Here is a 6,428-nt window from a genome sequence, read left to right on the forward strand (position 1 = left end):
ATATTCATATATGCTACTGATGAATCCCGATAGTGTTGAGTTCATAGTGGCTCCTAAGAGACTCTCATACACACATTTGGTGCACAGTCTCACCAAATTTTTAATCATTGGATTTTACCAGTAAATGATAGGAAAAACTGTCTGTTGCAAAAATGGTAGCAGTTAGGAAGTGAACTGAAACAGCACATCAAATTCAAAGTGATTTTTTGACAAACTGAACCTAAAAGTACAGTTGTTTTGTAGTTTTGGGTAATTAGAATTAAGCAGGATTTTCAGGAGGTCTAGTACATATGAATGATGTAAAGATTTTAATGTGTAATACTTCCCAAAACAGAATGAACAGTTTAGTGTGGGAATATAATGAACTGATAACTGTAAATCATTGTAGAAACAGCTTACCTATAATCAAAAGTACTAATCTTTGCCTTGAATACTCTAATAGTATACCCTAGATTTCAAACAACTACAACAAACATAGTGTCAGTATTCCTACCTTAAAAAATGGTGAAAAGGAGGAACAAAAAAAATAACTTGCTCCAGAAGAACTATCAGTACACTCTCAGAGGCTGGAAAGTAGTTTATATATTATAGGAAGTACAACTAAACTAATCTTCCCATTATTTAAGTAAGATGTTTTGACACACAAATGAAACAAAAGAAATGAAATGGCAAGCACAGTGCTAGGGATATACAAACATAAATGCACCCTGTGAGATACATGAATTAATCCTCTGGCTTTCATGATAAGGCTTAGGCTAAGGCATTGTATCCAATTCTGAGTACTGCACTTTAGAGATAGAAGTGGAAAGTGCACACAGGGAACCAAGCAGTGTCCAGAGTTCAAGAAACAAGCTATGAGGAAAGATCAAAATAATTGGAGTTCCTTTGCCAAAACAGAATGTCAGAGTAAATGGTACCATCTTTCATATATGTAAATGATTACTTACACAAACAAACAACAAATTAAAAAAAAAAGTTTACATACTTTTTAGGAAAAAAATTAAGTCACTAACATTGTTTAATTTGACTAGAAAAGTTGTGTAGTAGTCAGAATTAGATGACTTTGCCAATGTAATTCTTAGGAATAAATTTTTAGAGTTGAACCTTAGGACATTAGATAGTTTAGCTGATATGCTTAAATTTCTGAGTATTGCTTCTCCACACAGTTTAACTATAAAAAACCTTTTGTGCAAAAATAATCTATGTCTAAAATAATGCCTATATTTTCATTGAAAGTTGTATGGCAAACATTGCAAAAAGCAAAGGAAGACAAACCAAAATCAAACCAACTAAACTAAAGAAAACAAACAAAAACTGTCCACATTAAAAATATATTTAAGAATATATTTAAGGCATAATATATTGTTTCTCTTTGTTATAGACTGATAATATAAACATCTTATCCATGTGTGCTAGATGAAGAATGTTAGGCAGAAGATCCTTTCCAGGTTAATGTTTCTAGAAATACCTATTTTTTCAGGAAATCAGTTCCAAACTCATTCAAGAACATACCAAAGCAGTGCGTGGTTTAAAATAATGAAAAACTGGCATTCACTTATTTAATTACTATGTATAACAATACTGTAGGGAATCCATTCAGGTTTCATTTTACCCTGTGTGAATTCAGTCACTGAAATTGAAGGAATTTTTGGTCTTCAGAAATTACCAGCAGATTCTGCCACTCCTCATGGGGTATATTCATCAGCTTGGACACAGACAATTGAACTTAACCATAAATATCTATTGAATATCTATATCATATCTATTGAACTTAACCATAAATTCTTGGCTGGTAGTTTTCATCTTGCATTGATTACATGTAGAATGACATTTATGACTGATGGCTTTGTTCTTGATTTTTTTTCTACAAAATTTTTGATAGATTTGTTCATATTTCTGCAGTGTTTTAATAATTTTCCATCTGTAAGAGAAGAAAACGTGCAAGCAATCAACAACAACAAAAAGCAAACAAATATTCAGCCTCCCAATGCGTGCAGTTATTTTTTTCTAACTAAATTATCTATTATTTGTTTCTAGGAATGAGTCTAGCTACTTATTCTTCATACTTTTGTCCTTTGACATAATCTTCTGCTATTTTTATATACACAATTTTTTCCTGAATGGAAAATATAGAAATGAACAATACTCTGAATTTTGTCTTCAACTGCACAAGCAGTTTGTCTTCCTACTTCATAGACTTTTTTTGCTGTTGTTGCTGTTGTTTGTTAGTTTGTTTCCTCAGGAAAAATTAACTTTTCAATGATGTTTACTCTCACACAAGAATGTGTGTTGGCACAACATTTTTATCATAGCCAATGCTGTTAATTCCCAAGATACTTGAGCCGCAGCTGTAAAGCACAATTTGTAGTTTTATTTTTCTTAAGTTTTTCATCCTCATCCATTTTGTTTCCTTGCACATGACTTTAAATTAATCAAAGTTGAAACTCTGTAATTACAACATAAATTACATGTTCTCTTTTCATTTTGTTTTAGAACAAATTACTTACTTAATTATCTAGATTAGCCTTAAAATACCAAAAAAGTGTTATGAGAAGACAGAAAAAAAAAGATGGAAAAAGTTATTTCCTTCAAACACATATGTAAACATTTAATCATTAAATTTACATTTTCTTGACATTTTTTCAGTCTTCAACTTTTAATTTACCCTATGAAAGAAAAAGAAACCACATTTTTAAATTTTTGTCTGTTTTTAGATGAATACATACAAAATTGAAGAAAACAAATGAAGTAATAATATCCTTCTAAAATTAAAATATTTTTCTCTGCAATAGTTAAATAAATATACACATAATTAATACATATATTAAATAATGAACTTCACACACAAAATCTCTAATCTCTTGGGCATATATATATATATATATTTAGTAGGGGAAAGAAAAGATTTCGTAAAACTCTCATCCCTGAAGATTTTAAAATCAAGAATGTTTAGTCAGATAAAATCTCTGGTGACTGGAAAAAAAGGCAAAAGACAGGCTTGAGTGGTGCATTCAGGAGTTTCAACAAAACCAAGTACAAGGTCTTGGACCTGAGTTTTGGCAGCACCCACTATTGATACTGTCTTGGGGATGATAGAATAGAACACAGACCTGCTGAAAAAGAGTTGGTGGTTCTGATGGATAACAAGCTGGACATGATCCAGCAGTGTGCCCTCACAGCCCAGAAAGCCAATCACATCCTGAACTGCATCAAAAGAAGCATGCTCAGCAGGGCAGGTGAGGGAGATGATCTTCTCCCTCTAGTCTGCTCAGGTGAGACCTCATCTGAAGTACTGCATCCAAATGTTGAGTCCACAGCACAGGAGAGACATGGACCTGTTGTGCATGTCCAAAGGAAGGCCACAAAAATTATCCAAGGGATGGAACATGTCCTCTGTGAGGACAGGCTGAAAGAGCTTGGTCTGTTTAACTTGGAGAAGGCTCCAAGGAGACCTGAGAGTGGCCGTTCAGTATCTAAAGAGGAGCCACTAGAAATAAGGGGGAAGACTCTTCATCAGTTGTAATAGGGCAAGGGGAAATGGTTTTCAACTAACAGAAGGGAGATTTAGACTGGACATAAGAAAAACATATTTTAGAGTAAGTGTAGTGAAATAATAGAAGAGGTTGCCCAGAGATGTGGTAGATATCCTACCCCAGAAGATGAGATAAAGATCAGGCTGGACCAGGCTCTGAGCAACCCAGTCTAGCTGTAGATATCTCTGTTCATTACAGGGTAGCTGGACCATATCACCTTCAAAGTCCTTTCCAGTGATTCCATGATTCTATGTTTCAAAGGCTATAGTTTTGGTTTTTAAGGTCATCTTAAAGATGACTGCAATTCCAGGCAGTCACAATAATGTCTTCTCACAATATTTCCATTCTTCATCTCTTCCTTCTCCTTTCTCAGTAGTTTTCTTTTAACTTTTTATAGCTTTGATGATTAGGATTCAAAGCTGAATTTCCAAGAAAATCAGGGATGTGATTCATTTAACTTAATTTTAGGTATCTAATAGAGCAGATACTTCAGAACTCGAGGGTTTAGACTTCCACTGCAGTCAGCAAAGAGAAGTAGAAACTCCAGATGTATCATTTCTCTCACGTATTTTGACGTATTTTAAGATGACACAAATTGTACCTTTAGAAGCACCATTTTTAATCAAAGTAATTCCACCCCTGACTATGACTCTATTAGCTGTATGAAAGAAAGTACTAGCTTGTACAGTTCTGTTAGTACAGAACTAATTGGTACAGGCAATGCAGTGTTGTGAACTATGTACCTCACCCAAAATAAAAGCCAATATTTAGTTACGTTATTGAAGATGCCTACTGTGTATACCATATTGAAATTCAAGTTTTCTTTTTCCCCCTCCTCTAGGTTTTATTTACAGTCTTCTCCTTCACACGTTATGTTAAGGTATATTCTCTCTCTATGACACTTGAGGAAGAATGTCATACACTGTGAAATTAATATGAGAACATTTAATTTTAAAATTTTTGTCTTAGATTGTGTTTACTTCATGAAAATTGAGCAAACAAGCTAGCAGCAATGACAATTTCTTTATTGAATGGAAAATAGGTTATGTTCCATTGCTTATACATAGGTCATTCTGAACGTGAGGCCTCTTATTTATTTCCATGGAAACTAAAACAGATACAAAGAGCACAACAGCACTATTTGACAGAGCAAGTTCTCTGCTACAAAACACTATTTTTTAATATAGTCACCACTATGAGCTGTGCATATTTTTCACCAGTGATGAATAAGAGTCTGCATGCCTCACTCAGAAAAATCTGCACCATCCGAGGTGATCTGCTGCTGCTGGCTAGTTGTTTCACAGCTGCTAGAAAGGCGTCATTGCTTTAACACACTACCCACTACCTCCCTGTGCTCACACCCACTTTTTGTTCTCCATAAACATTCAGCAAGCACTGATGAATGCCAGTGGGTGCCATTTTTTTCTACATGAAAGAATTCAATTAGACACCTTTGATTTGCATGCAGTTCCATGTCAGATGCCTGTGTTGCCATCTGTTGCAAGCCAACAAAATTTAAGAGAATGTTGACTGGAAGACTCAGCCTCTACTACCTTTCCACCAACATCCATGATGTATGCCAACAAAAAAAAAGATAGGAGGCATTACCTTAAGGCTACCGTCTTATATTACACCATAATGAGGAAGAGTTAATTATAATAATCTCTCAATCCAAATTCCATACAAGTTTTTATTTCAAAAAATTGTCTCCAGGTTCTAAATATTGTAGTTGTATCAGTGAATTATCTTGATCTTCTTCTCGAAAGACTGGCAGTGTTTCATAACAGAGGAAATACATACTAATTGTTAACAGCATTGTTACATGGAAGCAGTGTTTTCTTGTCTTCTTAATTTTTGTTGTTGTTGCTGTTCTTTTGTTGTTCTTCTTTTGTTTTGTTTTGTTTTGTTTTGGTAGACATCCAAGGCTGGATTCATCTCTTCTAACTTTTGCTGTATTACATTGCACATCTAATTTTTGTTTGGCCTGTAGACTCCCTTGGTAGTCTATAGAAAGAGAAAGTACCTCTAGTGAGTGATTTGTCTGCACATAAAAATAACTGAGATTATTGAGATGAATAACCCTTTCTCTTAGATGGCTAAACTTGTGTAAGATTTATATGATTCAGTCGTGCTGTATCTTTGCGCAGCTTCAGTATTCCACACTGAATGTGGCAGACTCTGTTCTACTTGAAAGATACTTCAGGAAGCAAATTTATATAAAAATATAGTTATCTTTATTCTTACCTGATTCTTATAATTTTCCTTGATCTTTGCTGCAATTAAACATTGATAAAACCAAGAGAAAACATGGTTAAGGTTATTCTTAAATCACAGAATCACAAAATTGTAGAGGCTGGAAGGGACCTCTAGAGATCATCGAGTCCAAACCCCCTGACAAAGCAGGTTCCCTAAACCAGGTTGCACAGGTAGGGGTCCAGGCAGGTCTTGAACATCTCCAGAGAAGGAGACTCCACAACATCTCTAGGCAGCCTGGGCAGCAATGAGGTCTCCCCTCAGTCTCCTCTTCCCCAGACTAAACAGTTCCTTCAGTCGCTTCTTGTAGGGCATATTCTCCAAGCCCTTCACAAGCCTTGTTGCCCTTCTTTGGACCTGCTCCAGCACCTCAATGTCCTTTCTGTACTGATGTGCCTAAAACTGAACACAGTACTCGAGGTGGGGCCACACCACTGCTGAGTACAGGGGCAGGATGACTTCCCTAGTTGTCAAAGGTTTACAGGCGTTCGGCCCGGTTCCGTGACGAATGGGACGGGGGACCCACAGGCCCATGCCCCGGGAAAAGGGAAAAGGGGAAAAGGGTAAGGAGATGGCCCTGAGAGCAAAGAACAGCGGCAACAATCTGAGGAGAAACAAACTAATTTACTAAATAAGATATCG

The sequence above is a fragment of the Numida meleagris genome, chromosome Z (assembly GCF_002078875.1).
Source record: "Numida meleagris isolate 19003 breed g44 Domestic line chromosome Z, NumMel1.0, whole genome shotgun sequence".
NCBI classification, from domain to species: Eukaryota; Metazoa; Chordata; class Aves; order Galliformes; family Numididae; genus Numida; species Numida meleagris.